General features: G+C 39.7%; 3 pseudogenes; all 3 read left to right on the top strand.

Annotated features, from left to right (window-relative positions):
- Positions 1 to 1,329: 1,329 nt before the first annotated feature.
- On the top strand, positions 1,330 to 12,975 carry LOC122556966 (protocadherin gamma-C3-like; annotated as a pseudogene).
- Positions 12,976 to 13,082: 107 nt separating this feature from the next.
- Positions 13,083 to 14,432, top strand: LOC122556965 (protocadherin gamma-B7-like; annotated as a pseudogene).
- Positions 14,433 to 19,599: 5,167 nt separating this feature from the next.
- Positions 19,600 to 22,131, top strand: LOC148147461 (protocadherin-10 pseudogene; annotated as a pseudogene).

Here is a 22,131-nt window from a genome sequence, read left to right as displayed (position 1 = left end):
ACTGTACTTGCTCTGTTCAGTGCAACAGATAAAGATTCGGGCAGAAACGGGGAGGTAAATTGTCAAGTTTCAAATGACCTACATTTAACTTGGATTCCTCTTTAAAGAATTATTATGGAATATTCGTTCATCATCCACTGGATCATGAAAATACCTCAAATTATGACGTCACCATAGCATGTACGGATGCAGGAAATCCTCCTCTAACATCCGAGAAAACCTTTCGGGTAGTGATTTCCGATGTAAATGACAATAAGCCACGGTTCACGCAATCTTCCTACACGGCAAACGTCATGGAGACCAACGTTATTGGTGCGTCTATATTTTCCATCACAGCCTTTGATCCAGATGTGGGATTAAACGCTGGACTTAAATACTCAATGCTGGAGACTCAAGTTCACAACGCTTCAGCATCCACTTACGTCTCTATTAACTCAGAGACTGGTGTCATATTCGCCTAGAGATCTTTTGACTACGAGAAATTGAAAAACCTTCAAATCCAAGCACAGGTCATGGACTCTGGTATACCAGCGCTCGCGAATAATGTTTCAGTGAATATTATTATCCTTGAACAGAATGACAATGTTCCAACTTTCATGCAACCATTAGCCGAGTTTGGGTCAACAGTAACAGACACAATATCCAGGTTTGCCGAACCTGGCTACTTGGTTACCATCGTATCCGCCACGGACGCTGACGCCGGCCAGAACGCTCACCTTTCTTATTCGATTTTTCAAACTCGCCAGAATAACCTCTTTGCTATTTCACCAGACTCAGGAGAGATTTGCACAATCCGCCATCTTGCAAATAAACATGTCGCTCAGCAAAGTTTGGTGATTCTAGTAAAAGATAATGGATCACCATCACTTTCTGCCACAGTCACTCTCATCTTATGTGTGATCGATGGTGACACCAAAGCATTTTGCAGTATCAGTGACTCATGTGAAAGCCTCGGGTTTACTTCTGATCTGAGCCTTTCATTGGTCATCGCATTAGGAGTGATTTCTGTCAGTCTTTTCGCAAGTTTAATTGCCCTCGCTGTGAAGATTCGTAAAAGCAGAAATGCTTTCGATAATCATCACTCTTGCTTCGATGTTTGTTGTTGCGTTCAAACAAGGTATGCTCGGAATGATATTCAAAAGGCGAGTAGAAATCTTCAGATATCCTTAAACTATGTTGAGGTTTTTGGAGGAGATCCACTTTCTCAGAGGTTTCGTTACGAGTTAGGCTCAACATTACAATCTGCAAAGGGAGAATTCAAAACCCTAAAAACAATAACAAACCAAGAATTGCATCAGAAACGAGTCCATTAGAAACAAAAGCACGGGAATGAATCAGCCTGAATACTACAGCAACTCTGTAATCAAAGAGGTGAGGCCAAATTCATGCATGCTTAAATGGATTGTTCACACTTTGCTACCCTATGTGCAATTTCTCTCGACTGCGTAAATTAAAATGGCATCATGTTGGACAAATTAAAAATCTTTGCTCACTGCTATGTCTGTTGGACCAACAGAAATTTATTTGAATATACACGAGTTTCTGATTTTGTTTCACGAATTTGAAAGTTTAAATGAAAGCATTTCCTAAGAAGACAATACAGGATACTGCACAAGTATGGGGTGCTTTGCTTGGAAGGAGAATAACGGTTCTTATAGGCAAGTCCTATAAACAGTTGGATAGTTTGTCACGATTTCAGTTATGCGATTCTAATTAATTGATATTAGCGTGTTTCTGGGTGTAAATTGTAAATTGATCAGTTTATCTTATTTTAGTGGGCTTCACACAAATCAATAGAACTGACTTTAGATTATTCAATCTTTGAAAAACAGTCGTTTTGAAGCATTTTTGTCAACAGAGAATCGGTATCATATTTCTGTGAATTGGCATTTAGTTACCAGGAAATGGAAATATGTACACAGATGAAAAAAGGTTTCAAAGGGATTAGAGGTGAGGTCACTGTCCAACTCCCACCATTCTTTTTGATGCAATTTCACTCTGAAGTTATGTTTAGTATTAGAGTCATAGAGTAATTCAGCATGGAAACAGGCCCTCTCGCCCAAATTGGTCCATGCTGACCATGGTGCCCACTCAGCTAGTTCCAATTACCCGCGTTTGGTCCATATCCCTCTAAACCTTTCCGATCCCTGTACCTATCCAAATGTATTTTTCCAAATGTTGGTATTGAACCTGCCTCAACCAATTTCTCTGGCAGCCCATTTCATCTATATTCCATTCTCTGCCTGAAGAATTTGCCCTTCAAATATTTTTAAAATATTTCTGCTCACGTTAAACCCAAGCCCTCTAGTTTTCAATTCGCCATCCCAGGGTAAAATACTATTTGTATTAATCCTACCTATGCCCCTTATTGTACACCCCAATAAGGTCACCCCTCATAGTCTTATGTTCGAAGGAATAAATTCCTGTCCTGGCCAACCTCTTCCTCTAACTCAGGCCTACTAGTCCTGGCAGAATCCTAGTAAATTTTCTGTGCACTCTTTCCAATTTAACCATCCCTTTCCTACGATATTCCTATTCTCTGGCTCTTTTTTCACAAGGAGAGGCATGATAACAATATACAATACGACTAAGCAGAATTGAAACCCCTGCATGACAGCAAAAAAATGTTTGGCCATAAAATATGTCAATCATCATTCTTAGCTTGTAAGTTGATTGTCTCATGTAAAATCACAAACAAATCGTGCATAACTAAGATCATGATGAGTACGGAGAACATGACGTTTTCTTAAGTTTATTAAATCATGACAACATGAGCATAATGCAATGTTCGTTGTTTTCAGTTCAACAAAAGCATTCAGGATAAATGATAAATAATCAATTTGATATCCAAAAACTATAAAGAACTGTGGCAATGATGATCCACCTCCTAACTTCAGAGGCGAGTGTAGATAATGGACTCAAGGAAAAAGAACAATCAGAGAATTGTTCAAGCGGAATCCAAGGCCAGGGTATGCTAAGAACTTATGTCATAAAAAAATACACACTGCGCAATAAAAGTATAATTATTTGAGAGTCACCGAAGTTGCATAAACATTAGGTTTCAAGAGAATATTTGAAAATAGGCTAGAGGTAATATTTGAGCTGGAATTAAAGAATCAAGTAATTTGTGGGAAGATGAAATGATAATCGAGATGGTGTCAGACATCATCAGACATTGCTTTTGCTACCAGACCAGACCATTTGACTAATTTACAGTGATATAATGCTCAAAACAACTTCAATGCAAATTAATCAGAACTACCGCACTGAGACCTCATTCTCATAAAGTTGCAATCTGATTTACAAAACGTGCCTGAAGGGAAGTGATTTGCACCTGCGCAGTTATGTATGCACTCAGAATTCTTTCCAAGTTGGTTATATTTAGCTATTTAGAGTTTGTGGAACAAAGTCAATGTCTCCTATTTATTTAAGTTTAGGGAATGCCAGTAGAGTTTCCCAGCACTTTGTACGTGTATCCTTTCTTGGCTCAATGCTCTAATTCTCTGAGTCACATGGAGGCACTGTAGTCTTTAGTCAATTACTTTTCTCCCTTTCCAACATAGGCGAGTGTAGATAATGGACTCAAGGAAAAAGAACATTTTTTGTGTTCTTTTTAACAACCTTGAGCATTTATGACGTGTAGAAAGTGCATTTAATGTGGATAGAAATAAGTTTTAAAATACATGATCAAAAAAAAAAGAAAATGCAACAGATCTCTTGATCTGTTCTTAGAATATGGGCATTTCTTGTTACACCAGAATTTGTTGTGCATTTCTAGTTGTCCAGAGTTCACTTAAAAGTCAACAACATGATTCTGGATCTGGACTAACATGTAGGCCAGACCAGGTAAGGGGAGCAGAATTCCCACCTTAATGGACATTAATGAACCAACCAGGGTTTTCTTGTTTTCACAAATAACCCTTAGTGATTCCATAGTGATCATGAGACTTGCTTATAATTTCAGGTTTTTATGAAAGCCGAATTAGCACCGAATTATCAGACCAGTGACATTACCAGTACATTTCGCCTTGTTGCTATGTATCATGCACTCAAATAATCTTGCAACATGCATGATAATAACGAAAATAGAAATTGCTGAGAAAAGTTATCAGGTCTGGCAGCATGTGTGGAGAGAAATCAGAGATAACATTCTGGGTCCAGTGACCCTTATTCAGAACTGAAGAACCATCTTCTTAACTCTGATTTCTCTCCACAGATACTGACAGGCCTGCTGAGTGTTTTCAGCAATATCTCTTTTTGTTTATGATTTGGATTTCCAGCATCTGCAGTCCTTTGAGGGGTTTTAAAGGAAAGATAATAATAGAGCAAATACAGAAGCAACTTGTCGTTAATGGATTTTGAAGTCATTATTTTTAAATAAGTCTAATTAATTTATGCCTAGTTCGGGTAAATCAACAATTGTATTGAAAGTAGTTTTGCACCTGATCGATAACATCAAAGGTGGTGGTGATGATTTTTGCTTTTGTGGTTGTGAGCGTTCAAATATTTTCAGAAGCTGTATATATGGTTCCCTTTAGTAAAGAGTACATATGTGTGTGCATTTAAAATTCAAAATGATAGTGACAAAATCAGCATACTACTTAATTAGATCCGAGAGTGACATTTGAATGGCATGGAAGGCACAAAGGTTTACGATTATATTTCTCAATGCTCAAGGTGGTTTCGAGTTGACAACGCACATTTAATCACAATTGAAAAGAAATTTCTGGGAAAAAAGTACATATCTTATGAAAGCACTTCAGTTTGCTCTCATCAGAACATTTGATAAGAATGGATGTTGGTTTGCTCTCTGAGCTGGAAGATTTGTTTTCTGACGTTTCAACACCTTACTAGGTAAAATCTTTAGGTAGCCTCCAGATGAAGCACTGGTGGTGTAGCCCACTTTTATTTATATGTTCAGCTTTCCTGTGGTTGGTGATGGCATTTCCTGTGGTGATGGCATTTCCTGTGGTGATGTCATTTCCTATGGTGATGTTATTGCCTGTTCTTCTTCTCAGGGGGTGGTAAATGGGATCCAAGTCAATATGTTTGTTGACAGAGTTCCACTTCGACAGCACTTGCACTGGGACAACACATCCATCCGAGGACAAGCCAAACAGAAACACGCACAAGAATTCCTAGAAGCATGGCATTCCAAACAGAACTCTAGCAACAAACACATTGACTCGGATCCCATTTACCACCCCCGAGAAAAAGAACGGGAAGTTACATCACCAACCCAAGGAAACCTAAACATACAAGTAGAAAGCAGGCTACATCACCAGTGCTTCACCCGGACGCTCACTGAAGATATTGCTTCGTAGGGTGACAAAAGTCTGAAAATGAGCCTTCCAGCTCAGCGAGCAAACCTATCTCCAGAACCTCAACCTGAGCTACAAATCTTCTCAAAACCTGCTAATTTGGCAAGAATATTGTGACAATACTGTGGCTTTAAGAGGTGTATTTTGTCATTCTTTCCTGAAGAGTGTTTGAGATTGAGGAACCATGTAGTCTGTTCCCAGCCAATGTAGTAAACAGCTTTTAAGGCTTTGGGATCTTTTTCAATAGAAGCAGCATGAAGGGGTGGGGTCAAGCTCCTAAAGAACCAGGTTTTTAGTTTAACTTTCAGTAGCAGTTGGTGTTTGGAATTTGCTATTCATCCATCCCTGTTGCAGCAAAACGCTTCAGCTCTCTTTCTCTCTGTCTCTGCGTTTTCTCTTGATTTTCTTTCCTCCTGGACTGAAGAATTGCATGTGAGACTTCATATTTTACTGAATTTGCGTTTGCCAAAGGTGTACTTGAGAGATGTTACTGTATTGAAATAGTTGTTGTTTCATAGAAATATTCTGTGAAACTTTCCAATAGTTCAGTTATCCCACTTCTTATTTATTTTGTTTGTATTTAAATTTAGTGTAAGAACAAAGTGTGTTTTATTTCACTTGATTATTCGAACTGCAATCAGAAGACAACGCCTTACACTTGCCTTTAAAAATAAGAAAACGTTGCAGTTGAGCCGATTTTTAGTATATTTTGAGGGTGTTTGTTCTGGTACATAACAATATAAATTCAGTATTGTTCGTTTCAATGGCATGTCTGAATTCTTCAGAAGGTGTTTGGGGGCTGATGTGGCACAATGGTATTATAGCTAACTTTAAGCAAAAAGGCTTGCATTCAGATTCCATCGCTGCAAAGACGTGTCATTACATAACTGTGTCGGTTAATCGAATGTATTTACAGTGAACCAGAACAAACCCCCTCAAAATATATTAAGAAATAGTTAATGCTGGTTGGTAGTTAACACACTGATTTTATTAAATTTTAACACAGCCAAGTTTTGTTGCTTGGTGAGTGTGTTACCTTTAGAAATGAACTAGCGAATGCTTTTCATCTATTTCATCTATTTCCAGGTGCAGTGCATGTGAATGGTCTTCCTGCCTGAAAACGTCAGGGCCTTAGTCATTAATAGATGTAACTTCAGCAGTCGAAAATGTGTCATTCGACAAGAACACATGATAATCCTATATTTTTGTTCACTTTTATACCACACACAATCTGGTTTACGCAGCAGATATTGGTCAATTGCACGATTACATCTAATGTTTGAAACTGTGTTTGAACTATTGCACTGTGTGAGTGTGGTCAGTAACTTGCTTGTTGCGAACAGCCAAAGGAACAGGTGGGTGATCCACCAGGCTTTTGGCCATGCAGCTTATATGCTTCGCACCACTGAAATTCACAGACCAAGTAATCATCTGTGTGATTTGGCAAAATATACTTTTAGCTGGATGGCAGCAATTGTTACTATCAAAACGTTACAATTAAATATCACATATCACCAGGTTATAGTCCAGCAGGTTTATCTGGAGTACTCACTTTCAGAATGCTGGCTCTTCATCTTTTGAAGGAGCAGCGCGTTGAAAGCTAATATTTCCAAATAAACCTGTTGGACTATAAAATGATTTTGTGTGATTTTTAACTTTGTTCATCCCAGTTCAACACTGGCACCTCCTAATCATATCAAAACGTCATTCATGTTGCTCCGATCTATAAGCACAAAACCTCTTGCTTCACCTGTTGCTTTATTATTCAGAAGCTTTACTCCTCCTAGATAATCTCAGATATACTGGGAACTATTCTGAAAAAAAAATAGACTGACTGCCTTAGAGGCGTTTATGATTTTGTGTGAAAGAAAGCAGGAACTTAGCTAACGGAGATATTTATTCACACTTCGATGGCTACAGGTGAAGGGCCACATGAGTACAGAATAGCAAATACAGTTTCTTGTTCAAGAAGATCAGCAGAGACAGAGCGAGACCAGATAATTACAGGGCTGTTCATCTGATGTCAATTATAGGGCAATTATTGGAAAACCTTCCAAGGAACAAGATTAAGCAACATTTGGAAAGGGGTGTCAGCATGGATTTCTTAGAAGGAGATCCTATCTGTCTCGTTTAATTTAGGTTTTGAAATTGTGTCTAACTATGTTGATGAGTGTAGTTCAATTGATGGGGTGTACATGAATTTCTTGACAAGCTTCCACATTATAGGCTGGTCCAACACATAAGAGCTCTTGAGATTCAAAGAACACTGGATAAGAAATTTGATTGCAAATAGAATGCAAAGGGTACGAGTGAAGGGTAGGACTTGTGCTGGAAACCTGTGACCAAAGGAGTTCCATTAGGATTAGTACCGACTTATATGTACATTAATGAGGTGGATGTGTATGTCGAAGTTATAATTAGTAAGTTTTCAGATGACACGAAAATTGTGGTGTTGTTCATAGTGAGGAGGATAGTCTCAGGCTATAGACTGATATGTATAACCTGGTAAATTGGATATAGCAATGGTCGATGGAATTTAATCTTCATAAGTACGAGGTCGTGCATTTTAGGACGTTCATTACAGGATGGATATGTACAATGATTACTATGTCCTTATGGTGTACTGAGGAGCAAAATGTTCATGATGTACAAGTCCATAAATGCATGAAAGTGTCGTCAGAAATAGAAATGTTGGTGAAGAAGACATTCAGGATGTTTGCCTTCATTGGCAAGGTGGCAGCAGAGTAAAACGCTGCAGTGGGGCTTCCTCTGCTCCACCCATTCTTTTTCTTTTTCTTTTTTTCTCACACTTTCTTTTCAAGCTTCTAACTTCAAGTTACCAGACACGAATGGACATGGTGAGTCCCAGAGACAGTTCCCAAGTGAGTCCCGAAAGCGAATCTGTAGGTGTGGCAAATCCAATGCGTTCTGGAGGTGAGGCCCAGGCCAGACTGGCATGGGAGTGGAGTGTTCAGTTGAGTCGCAGAAGCAAGTCCCAGGCCAGACTGGCATGGAGGCAGTGAGTCCAGGCAGGTCCCAAGGACTTGGTGTATAGATTAAAAATCGAATGTCTTTTTTAATAAAACATTTCTCCATTCTTTATGAATCTTTGTACAAATCTGTAAAAAACACTTAAGTATTCCTTACCTCGGTACCGTGTACCTAAGATGGACTCAAAGCGGCAACATTACAAACTTTTTACTAGCTCATTCGAGTGACAGTAAAGGGTATTCTATTTTGTTAGCCAAAGTATAGAATACAGGAGCAAGGAGTATCATTTCAAAATGATAAAGCGTTAGTGAGGTCATACTTTGAATACTGTGAGCACTATCATGAGGATAAGATCAAGGCGCAATGATAGCGCAATACTTCTGAGATTCCAGGCCATTATTTAAATTGTACCCCCTTATCCCCTCCAACCTAACTCACCCACTCCCCCTAACGTCCCAGGAATTGCAGACATCATGGTCCTGTCGTCCGGCTGTCCTTCCATTTCTGGATAGAAGTGGCCAGACTAAAAGGTGACATACAGGAGACTTCGTAAAAATCTGGAGCTCATCTTTTAAATGGGACTCAATGCTGAAACCAAGCCTCAATTTTGGAAAGAATGGATATTTATGGATGTGGTGCCAAACAAGCAGACTGCATTTTCTTGTATCGTTTCACGTTGCTTGGGAGATGTTGCAGCAACGATTATCAAGGCAAGTGAGGTGCATTCCATCACACTGACTTGCCCATTGTATTTGGAGCGCAATCTTTGGGGAATGAGGGAATGCATTACATGATGCAGAATACATAGTCCCTGACCTGCTCTTGCAGCCATTGCATACATATGGTTACTCTAGTTCAAATATTTTTCAATGGGAACCCCCAAGAAGATGATAGAAGGGAAATAGAATGACCCCGTGCTATCCCCATCGTCCCTCTGGACGATGATAGGAGATTGAGTAATAGCAACTCTACTGAATGCAAGGAGTGATGTTAAGACTTTATCTTTCGGTAGATGGTCATTTACTGGTACTTGCATGGCATTAATGCTACTTCACATTTATCAGCCCAAGTCTTAATACTGTTGTTATCTTCCAGTAGTTCGATTCAGTTTGGTTCCCTGAGACAGCTGTTTAGTATGGTGCTGAACATTGTAGAACTATCAATGAATATCCCTCGTTTTCTACATTTTGATGAAAAAAAATATTGATAATTTGATCTGTGACATTCCCATCTGGAACTCCTGCAGTGATATCCTGGAACAGGGATTTTTTATTATTGTTTATTTATTTGTGGCATGTGTAAGTCACTGACTGACCAGTATTTATTGCCCGCCCTTAGTTGCCTTTGAGACACTAATGTTGATCAGCCTTCTTGAATCATTGCAGTCCACCTGCTATGGGTTGACCTATAAAGCTAGTAGGGTGGAAATTCCAGAAATTTGACCAAGCAACAGTGAAGTGATAGTGAAATATTTCCAAGTCAGGATGGTGAGTGGCTTGGAAGGGACTTTGAAGATGGGGGTGCTCCCATGTATCTGCTACCCTTGTCTTTCCAGATGAAAGTGGTCGTGTATTTAGAAGGTGCTGTCTGAGGACATTTGTTAAAATTCAGCAGTGCATCTTGTAGGTAGTGCACATTGCTGCTACTGGCAATCGTTGGTGGGGGGAGTGGACGCTTGTGGATGCAGTGCCAATCAAATAGACTACTTTATCCTAGATGTTATCAAAGTTCTTGAGTGTTGTTGGAGTTGCATCCAGCTAGGCTGGTGGAGAGTATTCCATGACACTTCTGCCTTGTGTTTTGTAGATGGTCATAGAGTCAAGCTTATTGCAGTCAGGGGTTTATTTAATTGCTGCAGTATTCTTAGCATATGACTTGCTCTTGCAGCTACTTTCATCATTTATGTGCTGAATACACATGGAACAGCGCTGTATCTTGCTTTCCACTGACTACAATTTTGTGAAGTCTGGAGGGTAAAATGTTTGGTCATATGTTGCCTCAATGTCAAGGGCAGTCACTCGTAACTCACTTTGGAGAATGACTATTTTCGTCCATATTTGGAGGAAGGATGTAATGAGGTCAAGAGTTGAAACACATTTGCAGAACCCAAATTCTTCTTCGCAATTCGTTTGTTTGCAAGATCTGCTTGATAGCACGGTTGCAGAACTCTTCCAGCACCTTAATGATGATGGAGAGGAAACAGATATGGAAGTAATTGTTGGCTTTGAGTTGTCTTTCTTGCTGTGGAAAGACAGACTGGACAATTATCCATGTTGATGAGCGAATGCCATTTTTTTTTCCAGCTGTGTTGAAACAACTTGGTAAGCGGTAGATCTTTGCAGATTCCAACACCGTCATCCATTTCTTCATGCGAGATGAAGTGAATGAAATTGTTTTATGAGTGGCACCTGTGTTGTAGATCTAAGAAAGAGGCACACGTTTTGCTGTCTACTGTGTACATTTCCAACTGGTGATGGGCATAAATGTATTAGTCTTACATTTTACACTGAATTGACTGGTTCATCCATTGTTGAAAATATACATACTTATTAAACCTCGTCTCCCTGTTAATTTGTCAATTGTCCATTGCCATTCATGACTGGATCTGGAAGTGCTACAAAACTTAGATCAAATTCGTTAGTTATGTGATTGCTTTGCAACAAGGTGTGAAAGATGAAATATAAAATAAAACCAGGAGCGAGAGGCTCAATAAATTTCTCCATGCTCAGTGGTGGATTTCCTGGCACACTTGCACAAACACCAAAGCAGGGGCTTATGTATCCATTATCAGCTAATCCTGAAAGACGACATGCAAAAAAGGTCAAAATGTATTTCCTGCCTAGAGTTCGAACTAAAGCCATGATCATTAGACATTTTAAGGAGCTTGAAGTGTGAGTCACAGCAGGAAAGAAAGTTCATGCATGTGTTTTTTTTAAAATACTGAATGCTGTAGATAAAATCGATGAGGATAAAATACTTAACTTCCACATGTGTGTAAGAATAGGCGAGGGAAGAAGAGCTGGATAGGCATAATATGAGTGTAATTATTGTGATTTGAGATTTTTTATCCCCACAGGCTTATGAATATGCATGTGATCCACTAAATGTAGTTGATTTGTAAAATATCAGTAAATATTCTGGATTTCTAGAAGGTCAGCGGATGATCATAAAAATTTCAATACAGTAACGTTAATATTCAATTTTCCAGGACAAAATAAAAACTGGTTGGGGGATTTTAAAAAATCATTAATGATTAATTAAATATGGATAACAAAATGAATTATATTATTCTAACAAATGCCTAATCTGATCATCAGTTGTTCTTTATAATTTAATTCAAGAGTATTTTAATTGTGACAACAAAAACAAAACAGATAATCGGAAGAAAATCTTAATTTAATTTTTAATTGTGCAACAAAACATCGGCGCCGCGACATTAATTGCAGTCCTTACAGCTTTAAGAAATCAACGATACCTTAGTTGGTCGAATTTCAATATGCTAGCTTTCAACAATCGAGCGCTGAGATGTGATGAGGGATCCGGACGGCATCTTCACTGCACAGAAATCATCACTTCGGATCAGACGCAGAGCAAACTTTAAGAGCCGGATGCGCGGGAGGAATTGTTCATCAACTATCACACAATTTTAGAAGAAAATTGTAGACTTCAGTGAAACAATCTGAGCGATTTATGAATTATTCAAGTATTTGTAACATTCCCAGTTGTTTCGGCTTTTCAAAATATAAACAGAATATTACCGAGAATAATTCATGGTGTGGAAAGGTTCTGAGATAAAGGGAATGTTTGAAGCTGGAAATGAGATCTAAAATATATTGGCTGATAAAATATCAATTGTTGCACTGTGTATTCTCATGAAATCTGGTGTTTGGGCAGATTCGTAACACAATTCCAGAGGAACTGCAGCTCGGCGCCTTTGTTGGGAATATCGCTGGAGATTTGGGTTTAGATATAAAATAGCTCTCTGCTCACAGCTTTCGGATTGTACAGGGGCCCAGAAAACAATCTGTGGTCATTAATTTAGACACCGTAATATTATTTGTGGAGGAAACAATTGACAGAAAAGAGATTTGCGGCACCATCTTGAGTTGTGTGTTAGCCTTGGGAGGTTTACTTGAAAACCCATTAAAGCTTATCGGGTTGCAGGGGAGGTTCTCGATGTGAATGACAATGCTCCCAGTTTCGCAAAGAGAAAATTCCACCTCGAAATCTTAGCGCTTTCTTCTCCGGGAACGCGCTTTCCACTCGTGTCCGCGCGAGATCCGGTCGTTGGGACCAACTCAGTACAAACTTGCGAGCTCCTTCCCAATGACTATTTTATTCTTGATGTAGAAATGCGCATGGTAAAAGGAAATAGCCAGTATTGGTGCTGAAGAGTTCAATGAATACAGAAGCGGAATCGAGTCGCAGGTTAACACTGATAGCGAAGGACGACGGCATCTCTGCGAGGTTAGGCACAGTTCACGTCATAATCTTCGTAAAAGACAAAGGGCAGTGCCCCATCTTCCCTGAGTCAGTTTGTGGAGTTAGCCTGTTAGAGAATGAAGATATAGGAATTCAGGTAATCATATTAAATGCCAACGACTTGGACGATAATTCCACTGGAAAGACAACTTACTATCGCAGCAGTCGTACTGTATGTTGAGTTTGGGAAATGTTTCGCGTGGATTCAGGGTGAAAGGGAAGCTAGCCTATGAAGAACACAGCGTTTTTGAGATAAGTATTCAAACCACCGACTGACGTTCTGACACTATGTCGGGGCACTGTGATATCCTGATGAACATAATTGATGTGATTGATAATCCGCCTGACGTGACGTTGACGTCTTTGTCTCGCACGGTTTCAGAAGATGCTACAATTGGGATTGTAGTCGCTCTGTTCAGTGCAGGAGATAACGATTCGGGCAGATATGAGCAGGTACAATGGCAACTAGCAAACACACCACGCTTTGAAGTTGATTCTTCGTTGGAGAATTATTACGCAATACTTATTAAACATTCTCTAAATCGGAGGATAACTCCAAATACGATATTGATTAAAATGCACGGATGCCGGAAATCCTCCTCTTGCATCAAAGAAAGCCATTCGGGTAGAGATTGCTGATATAAATGACAATGCGCCACCGTTCGGGCAATCGTTGTACACTGCAAGCATAATGGAGAACAATGTAATTGGCGCTTCTATATTTTCTATTACAACCTCTGATCCAGAAATTGGGCTGAATGCACGACTCAAGTACTATATCCTGGAGAGACAAGTTCAGAATGCCTCCGTATCCACTTTCATCCTTGTTATCTTAGAGACTGGTGCCATATTCGGTCATAGATCTTTTGACTACGAGGGATTGAAACGCTTTCAGATCCAAGCTCGGGTCATGAACTCTGGGACGCCAACGCTTGCAAGTAATGTGTCAGCGAATATTATTATGTTTGATCAAAATAACAATGTTCCTGTTATCGTGCAGCCATTAACCGAGTTTGGATAAACAACTATATAAACAATGTCCAGGTTTGTGGAACCAGGCTATTTGGTTACCGAGCTATTGGCTACTGAAGCTGACGCTGGTCAGAACGCTCAGCTCTCTCATTCCCTTGTTCATGCTTCCCATCATTTTGATAATTTCACCAGATACTGGGGAAACATGGACTGCTCGGCGTTTCGAAAATAAAGATGTCACCAAGCAAAGTTTGATTGTTCCAGTGAAAGATAATGTAACACCATCACTTTCTGCCACATTCACCATCATCGTGACTGCCCTAGATAGTGACAGTGAAACATTCTCGACTGGCGGTAGTTCGTCTGAAGCCACCCAGGCTATTCATGATCTGGGTTTCCCCTTAGTTATCGAATTGGAAGCAACTTATTTTAATTATCCTCACTGTGAAAGTTCATAAAGGCAGAAATGCTTTGGCTGGCCTCTGCTATTCCATGGGAGTCTGTAGTTTCCCTGAACCCAGGTATTCGCTGAATGGAATTCAAAAAGCCAGTAGAAACCTTCAAATGCCGCTGAACTACGTTAGAGTACTCGGAGGTGACCCACTTTCTCAGCGATTCCGCTCTGATTCCTGTTTACATTGCAATCAACAAAGAAAGAATTCATAGCATCCAATGCATGCAGGTCACCTACAGATAGGAATTGCGATCGGACTGACTCTATCAGGAAAGAACCCACAATAATAATTGGTTCTAAAAATTATAGCAACACCACAAGCACCGAAGTTAGTATCTTTTCATAAGGGAATGGGCATCTTCGAAGATCTGACCTGGATGCGCATATCGATTTGTGCAAATAGTTTGCTTGAAATGGGTCGCATTGACCTTTGCAAAATATATAATTCACTGTTTCTTGTACTGTTTCTACATCCTCAAATCTCGAACGGATCGTAATGGCGTTTGTAATAAGTCCCCAAACCCGCTCCTAATTGTGTATCTCTTATGCAACATTAGCCAAGTTAAAATGGTTTCGAGGATCCAACTCTGTTTGTCAGCACCTTCTGCACCAACGAGAATGTAAGTAAATATATGGGACATGCTGACTTTGCCACGTGCACTCAAAATATTGAAGTTGAAATATCTGGCAAGTCAACTTGTGTATACATTGACTACAGCCCATCATCGTTACAGAATATTGTACATTCGACTTGCAGTTCCACACAAGTTACGTAACTAAGTTGCCCAGTTCCTAGGTATCATGGTCTCATTTTGGCCGCACGAACTATGTAATGTTGACATATTTCTGAGTCTCTGAACATTATATATTTATCAGGTTGTCTTATATTATTAAACATCGTACAAATGAAACAAATGAATTGTTTAAACAATTAAATGTATGAAAAACAATCATTTTGCAATTATTTTACTGTGCCATATGTCCTTGAAGTAGAATTTCTAAGCATAATTTTACAACAAAAACGTTACATGCTCATGCAATATGTTACTCTTCTCTCCTGTGTTTGGAATCCAATCAGCACAGGTTGAAATCGTGAAACAACTTTCAGAAACAAAAGACAAAGTGGGTAATTAGTACAAAGGTTTACATGTTTGCTAAGTTGCTGCAAAATTACTATGGTGGATTTTTTTGATTTACGAATAGTTTTTTTCAAATTATATAAGTACACCTCACTAACGCTGGAAGAAAGCTTTCTTTAGGTCAGTACAATATTCTATAAGAATATTTATTCTAGTGGCTTTTGTGTCCATAGAATATAAGTGCTATTTTTATTCTGACTCAAAACTGAATTAAAATCTGTTCAGGCGCTTTGAATTGTGAAAATACATGCCCCTATTTGGGAGATTCTGCCAATGAGGCCGCTGTCCAAACCAGTCACTTCTTCCAAAAACATTGTGCTCTAAGGATGCAGGATGAATCTGGTACATGTGTTGTCTATCCCATGAAAGTAAAAATTGTCTAGCCCATTAAAGTACATGTGTTGTCTAGCCCATGACGATTTCATCCTAGCAGTAGTGCCAAAACTGAAGCCAATGCATTCGATAAGAGAGAGTACTTTTATAATCTGATGTTCGAACCTTCTCTTCTGGACTTGAATTTTGATCAGAATTTTTAATCTCTACGGCAATTTTACCTCACTAACATAAAGGTTAAAATGAGTGCTTTCACGGTTGGCGAATTACATCAGAATGAGCAGAACGAAACCTTGATTTTGACCTGATAATATATTTCTGGTTTTTGTTTAAGTGCGGTACCAAGTTCCAAAAATTGATCAGTTGTCGTTTTAAGTCTTGAGGTGGTGGGCTTTCGTGATGATGATGCATCAGTCTAGCTATAGAACAAAATAGGAAACATTTCTCAACCATTGACCGAGTAGTTCAACTAATAATCAGGAAGCACCAAAATCTGCAGTTCATAATAACAATATTAAGTTGCATCATGAGCTAAAATAGAATCGATCAAAGTATTCCCAATCTGGAATAAATCAATGTATCACATTAATGAGGATTTTCATGGACAGAGGATTTTCAAGATAGAAGTGGTTCTGGTACTGGATTTTAAGCATCATAGAATTGATGACAAGTGACAAATGAAATGAAAGTTCGAATGGCTCCAGGTGAATGTAGTTTTTTTTTCACATGACATAAGGACAACTTAGCAACACTATCAAGCCATGGGATTGCAATGGCTAGGCACTCAACTGGACCCGCCATACAACCATAGTGGCTACAAAAACAGGTCAGAAGCCAGGAATACTACAGTAGGTAACTCAGCTCCTGACTCTCCAAACGCTGTCCAACATTTACAAGGCACAAGTCAGGAGTGTGATTTAATAATCCGCATTTACATCAATGGGTAAATTTCCAACACTCAAAAAGCAGGGCAAAGCAACCTGCTTGATTGGCACATCTACAAGCATCCATTCCCTCCACTGCTGATGCTCAGCAGCTGCATAGTGTATTATTTGCAAGATGCAGTACAGAAATTCATCAAAGTTACTAATAAAACACATTCCAAATCCACAACCATTTCCATCTAGAAGATCAAGAGCAGCAGAAATATAGGAACATCTTCAAGTTCCGCTCCAAGCCACGCACAATCCTGACTTGGAAATATGTCGTGTTACCTTCATTATCACTGGGTCAAAATCCTGGAATTCCTTTCGCAAGGGCATTGTGTGTCCACCCATAGTGCAGGGACTGCAATGGTTCAAGAAGGCAACTCATTCCCACTTTCTCAAGGCATCTGTGGATAGGTGATAATTGCTGGACTGCCAGCAGTGAACTCATTCCGATAGTGAATTTAAAACAAGACCTAAATATTTTTTGAACTGGAAATCAGAACCATCCTGATAATATCTGACTTGAATTGCTACAATGGACTTCGCAATTAAACATCTGGTTTACAACACCTGTGCATATCTCCTCAGGTCTGCGCCTGCATGGTTATTTGGATTGTAAGAGGTCCTCACAGTATACTATGTTACATCATGTAGAGTACATATAATAAATGGCAAGTTCTTCATGGATACCTTCTTGGACCTCTACCTTTCCTAACCATTCTAAATTACTCGGAGCCTCAATGGTCAGATTATTACTTCATTCCATGAAGCAGAAGTGCATCGGAAGATAAGTGCTGTGAGGAAAACAATTAGTTCCAGAATCACATTTAATAATTATAAGGGGCGTCTTTGAGACATTAGGCTCATTTGCTTTGTATAAAAAATAACAAGTTCATTCGTGTAAAATTAGAGAGAAAACGTCAGAAAATGGAAGGAAGCATATGTTTAACGCTGAACTACTTAGGCAAATGAAAGATGCAATAATGTTACAAACCGAAAATGTACTTAAACGTTAATAATTGAGAGTCACAAAAAGTAATTGTACTGAAATAGAAATAATGTCATGATTGGTTTTTGAGTATTGTCTTTGATACTGAGCAAAAACGTTTTCACTACGTTAGAACTTGTTGGTTTACCATGATGATTATAGTCATTTACAATACTTACTCTCGAACTGCATGATTCACTGCAGAAAAGAGAACAGCAAGGGTCGTGTATGTTTGCATTTCAACTTTTGAAAGCCGTTAGTTAAATTGAAGAGAATAAAGTTCGCATATAGGCCTTAGTGTAAGATTTTGGAGGAATTGTGATGTTGATTCGGCATTTGGATCTGGATTTCGCGCTGGTTTCGAGATCTATATTTGTTGTCCACAGGTCAGTGTATGTATGACGCAGAGAGTGAAGGTTATTGCAGAATAAACAGTTTTCTCACAGCATGAAAATAGTTAAAACTTTGAGTTCAAAGCCTTCTGGTCAGAACTGAAGGAGCAGAAAATCATACATGAATGGGAGTTGAATAAAACTACTCAGTCTAATAACTGGCTTTGAATCTTTTAGCTCTTCCTTTTGTTCTACACTGTTGACAAATCCCTGGACAATCACACCATCTACTTTATTCGCTCTTCCACCCCTTTGTTAACAGCATATAAAACAGTAACTTCCAGGACCCATCAGGTCTGAAGTAAAACCTTTGAACTTAGCTTAACTCGAAAACTAGTTAATGGCAAGTTGGACTATGAAGAAAGCAATAACTTTGAGCTTAGCATACAAGCCATTGACGGGGGACCAGACTCAATGTCAGGGCATTGCGCAGTTCTGGTGAATATTATTGATGTGAATGATAACCCTCCTGACGTGACGTTGACATCTTTATCTCGCACAGTTTCAGAAGATGTTGCACTTGGGTCCGTGGTCGCTCTTTTCAGCGCCGCAGATAAAGACTCGGGGAGAAACGGACAGGTACAATGTCAAATTTCAAATGAATTACCCTTCCGACTCGATTCTTCTCTGGAATATTTTTATGGAATACTTGTTCATCAGGCACTGGACCGGGAAAACGTCTCCAACTATGGTATTACAATAACATGCACGGATGCCGGAAATCCTCCACTTACGTCGGAAAAAACCGTTCAGAGTAGACGTTTCTCGCTCCACATACACTGCCAGACCTGCTGAGTTTCTCCAGAATTCTCTGATTTTGTTTTAATACTGTATCAAGTGTCCAGCATCTATTTATTTTGCTTAACTGTAACAAAATAGTGAGCTGGATTTTTAGAATGGAAATCGAGGATTATGGAATTCTCAACAGATTAATGAATATTAATTGGTTGCGTCAGAGAATGAGAAATAATTTAGCTTTTATTTAGTGAAATATCAGCTTGTTGGTGATGAACGCAAGAAGTGAACATTCATACATGCATGGGAATTGAATAAAACTACTCAGTCTATTAAGTGGCTTTGAATCTTTTAGTTCTTCCTTTTGTTAACTTTTAAGAAACCCAACTCTTATTTTTTTTTTTTGCACTGTGGCTATGGAGTTTTCATCCGTGCGAAAAGGCAGAAAGAATGCATTTCACTAACGGAACGCTGAATCCAATTTTAAACTGTGCAACAATAAATCGAAGCACAAACACTCGCATCAAACAGTGCAGCTTTAAGAAGCAGAGCATACGTTCATTGGTCAAATTTAAATGTGCTACTCTTCTCCAATCAGAAGCTCAAATGTGACTGGGGATCCGGACTGCCCCTTCTCTACCCAGACACCATCACGTCCGACCAGACGCAGAGTAAAATTGGAGCAGCTCGGGTGCACATTTAGACAAGGTTAGAAGATTTAATTCCAATAATTCGAGCGATTTGGGAAACATCCAGGTATTTGCTACGTCGTAGATGCTCCAACCTTATAATATAAACCTGCAATGAGGATAATTCAAGGTGCGAGCACGTTCTGAAACAAAGGGGAATGTTTGAAGCTAGAAATGAGATGTAATATTTATTCGCTGCTAAAATGGCAATTATTGTACTGTACTTTCTCCTCGTGGAATCTAGTGCTTGGGCAGATTCGTTACACGATTCCTGAAGAACTGCAGCTGGGTGCCTTTGTTGGAAATATCGCAGAGGATTTGGGCTTTGATGTAAAACAGCTCTCAGCTCGCAGTTTTCGGCTTGTACCCGGTCCCAGAAAACAATACGTAGATATCAATTTGGACACTGGTATTTTATTCGTGAAGGAAAAAATTGACAGAGAAGAGATTTGCGGCCCGACCCTGAGCTGTGTTTTATCCTTGGGCGGTTTGCTTGAAAACCCTTTAAAGCTCTACAAGGTTACAGTGGAGATTCTCGATGTAAATGACAACGCTCCCTCTTTTCCAAAGAGACAATTCCACCTACAAATATCCGAGCGTTCTATTCCGGGAATGCACTTTCCCCTCGAGACGGCGCACGATTTGGACGTTGGAACTAACTCCGTGCAAAAATACGAGCTCGTTCCCAACAATTATTTTGTTCTCGATGTTCGGACTGGCGAAGGAAAATTGCCCGTATTGGTGCTGCAGAATTCATTGGATAGAGAAACGGATTCCAGCCACAGCTTAACGTTGATAGCCAAGGACGGCGGGATTCCTGTGAGATCGGGTACAGTTCAGATCATAATCGTTGTCAAGGATACAAACGACAACGCTCCTGTCTTCTTCCAGACGGAATATCGAGTCAGCCTATTAGAAACCGCACCAACAGGGACGCAAGTAATCATACTAAATGCTACCGACTCGGACGATGGTCTAAATGGAGAGATTAGCTACTCGCTTAGCAGCCACACTTCAGCTCCAGCTCGGGAAATGTTTAGGGTGGATGCCAAGACTGGCGAAATACTAGTTAATGGCAAGTTGGACTATGAAGAAAGCAATAACTTTGAGCTTAGCATACAAGCCATTGACGGGGGACCAGACTCAATGTCAGGGCATTGCGTAGTTCTGGTGAATATTATTGATGTGAATGATAACCCTCCTGACGTGACGTTGACATCTTTATCTCGCACAGTTTCAGAAGATGTTGCACTTGGGTCCGTGGTCGCTCTTTTCAGCGCCGCAGATAAAGACTCGGGGAGAAACGGACAGGTACAATGTCAAATTTCAAATGAATTACCCTTCCGACTCGATTCTTCTCTGGAATATTTTTATGGAATACTTGTTCATCAGGCACTGGACCGGGAAAACGTCTCCAACTATGGTATTACAATAACATGCACGGATGCCGGAAATCCTCCACTTACGTCGGAAAAAACCGTTCGAGTAGACGTTTCAGATATAAATGATAATGCCCCACTGTTCACACAGTCTTTATATACCGCACATGTCAAGGAGAACAATATTATTGGCGTTTCCATTTTTTCCATCACAGCCTTTGATCCAGATATTGGACTGAACGCTCAACTGACATACTCTATCCTGGAAACTCAAGTTTTGAACGCTTCGGTATCCACTTACGTGACTGTTAACTCGGAAACCGGTGTCATATTTGCACAGAGGTCTTTCGACTACGAGAAATTGAAAAACTTTCAGATCCAACTTCAGGTCGTGGACTCTGGGACCCCACCACTCACAAGTAATGTTTCGGTAAATATTATTATCCTTGATCACAATGACAATGCTCCGGTCATTGTACAACCATTGGCCCAATTTGGATCAACAGCAGTCGAGACATTATCCAGGTTTGCAGAACCAGGTTACTTGGTTGTCAAGGTATCAGCCATTGACTCTGATGCTGGTCAAAACGCTCGAATCACTTATTTGATTTTTCAGGCTACCCAGCATAATCTTTTTACTATTTCACCAGACACTGGCCAGATTTGGACAATACGTCGTATCGCGAATACTGATGCCTCCAAGCAAAGATTAGTGGTTATTGCAAAAGATAATGGAAAACCATCACTTTCTGCCACAGTGACCATCATCTTATCCGTGGTTGGTGGCGATACTGCAACATTCTCCAGCGTCAGCGGTTCGTTTGAAGGTCCTACCTTCACTCCTGATCTGGGCCTTTCCTTGGTCATCGTATTTGGAGGAATTTCTATCATATTTCTCGTGGTCTTAATTATTCTCGCTGTGATGATTCAAAGAAGCAGAAATATTACTAGTAGTCAGCACTGTTCCCTAAGACTCTGTTGTTGTGCAGAAACAAGGCATTCTCTGAATGGAATTCAAAAAGCCAGTAGAAATCTCCAGATACCCCCGAACTACGTCGAGGTGTTCGGTGGTGATCCACTTTCTCAGAGGTTCCGCTATGAGTCATGTTCAACATTGCAGTCGACAAAGGGAGAAATCCTTCACCCCAACATTTGCAGATCATATACAGACAGCAATTATGTCCAAAATGAGACTACCAGGAAAGAAAACACACGAGCAGTTAATTCTGAAAATTGCAGCAACACGTTAAAGGATAAGGATAAGGTGAGGGGCCTTTTTAATGAAGAATATGAGCCTCGCAGCTTTGAATTGGATGTGTTGCAATAG

The sequence above is a fragment of the Chiloscyllium plagiosum genome, unplaced genomic scaffold (genome assembly GCF_037043375.1).
Source record: "Chiloscyllium plagiosum isolate Xiang-an unplaced genomic scaffold, Cpla_swu_hap1 HiC_scaffold_16, whole genome shotgun sequence".
NCBI classification, from domain to species: Eukaryota; Metazoa; Chordata; class Chondrichthyes; order Orectolobiformes; family Hemiscylliidae; genus Chiloscyllium; species Chiloscyllium plagiosum.
The sequence above is the reverse complement of the archived record's forward strand: the minus strand, read 5'-3'. Positions and strand labels throughout refer to the sequence as shown.